Here is a 1,420-nt window from a genome sequence, read left to right on the forward strand (position 1 = left end):
TTCTTGAGTTGTGAAGCTTAGGAGTTGGGTTAAGTGATTCTTGGGATCTTAGACCCTCAAGGTATGTAAATGATTTCTACCCTTATATTTAAGTTGATTATCAAGAGTTTTAGAGGTTTTAAGTAAAAAGAGGGTATTTGCGGGAGTGGTAAGTTGATGAAGGGCAAGGTAGTGATTTGAGGTTATTTTAAGAGATGATTGGGGATAAATTTGAGTATATATTTATATATAAGTGTTATCTTTGCTATTGTGGTTGATGTTGGATCAATTGTGAAGTTGAAGAGTTGTTGAGCTTACAAGGAAAATATTGTCTACAAATCGTTAAGCTCTATATGCATCTAAAGGAGGTTAGTAAGTGAAGTAAACAGTCTAATGAAGGTTTATGTTATCTTAATTGTAGACTTACGAGTTCCAGAGGTAGAAGTTGGACGATTGGATGTACTCCAAGGTATGTTAAGGATATCCTTTTTTTTTTTTTTTTTTGGCATGGTCCTATGATATGAGTCAACAAGCGAGTAAGCGAGCTTCCATATTACTCTACTCTTAGAAGCATTAGAATTCCTTCAGTCTTTGACGTTCATGTACATAGTTTATGAGTGTTTCTTCTGTTCATGGTTCCAGCTTTAAGTATACAGTTATTCATGTATTACATTCATTACATATATTCATGTACATTGACCTGTGACCAGAAGGCATTATATACACGAATATTAGATATATGAGAAGTATAAGAAGAGATGCAGGCGTTATATACGCATTACCACTATGATGATGATATGATAATCAGGCTGCAAGTACCGTAGCAATGTATATGATGATGGCCGTAGAGAGGCCGATATGATATGAGAAAAGAGACAGACGTTATATACGCACATATATCATGTATTATATACGCACACACATATAGATGTATGAACTTCATTGATAGGCATGAGCATGCATATTATGCGTCCACCGTAACATTGTCGATTCACGTATTTATGAAGATACGAGTAGGATTCTAGTTCATACAAGTACATGCGGATAGTCATTTCTTTTATGAGTTCGATCTTATTTATGATTAACTGTATATATATATATATATGTGTGTGTGTGTGTGTGTGTGTGTGTGTGTGTGTGTGTGTTCTTATCGCTTACATACTCGCACATTATCCATGCGACTCCCCGTTGCTCGGAGAAACCGCGTTCATGCCAGCGTGTACGATGGTAGACAGACGGGTGGTCCGGCGCGTGAGACCTCTAGATCTAACGCAAGGTCGTTGCGCTCATTTGATCTGTGGCCGTTAGCCGCGGTTTTGGTATGCCACCCTTGAGATGTGTATGCATATGGGTATGACGGGGATTTTTTTGTCCCGTCCTTTCTATAGCTTTCATTCCGATGAGGTGCATGTGACGTATGTATTAGTCGAACGATATGGCA

Source organism: Lycium ferocissimum, chromosome 8, assembly GCF_029784015.1.
Source record: "Lycium ferocissimum isolate CSIRO_LF1 chromosome 8, AGI_CSIRO_Lferr_CH_V1, whole genome shotgun sequence".
Lineage (NCBI taxonomy): Eukaryota > Viridiplantae > Streptophyta > Magnoliopsida > Solanales > Solanaceae > Lycium > Lycium ferocissimum.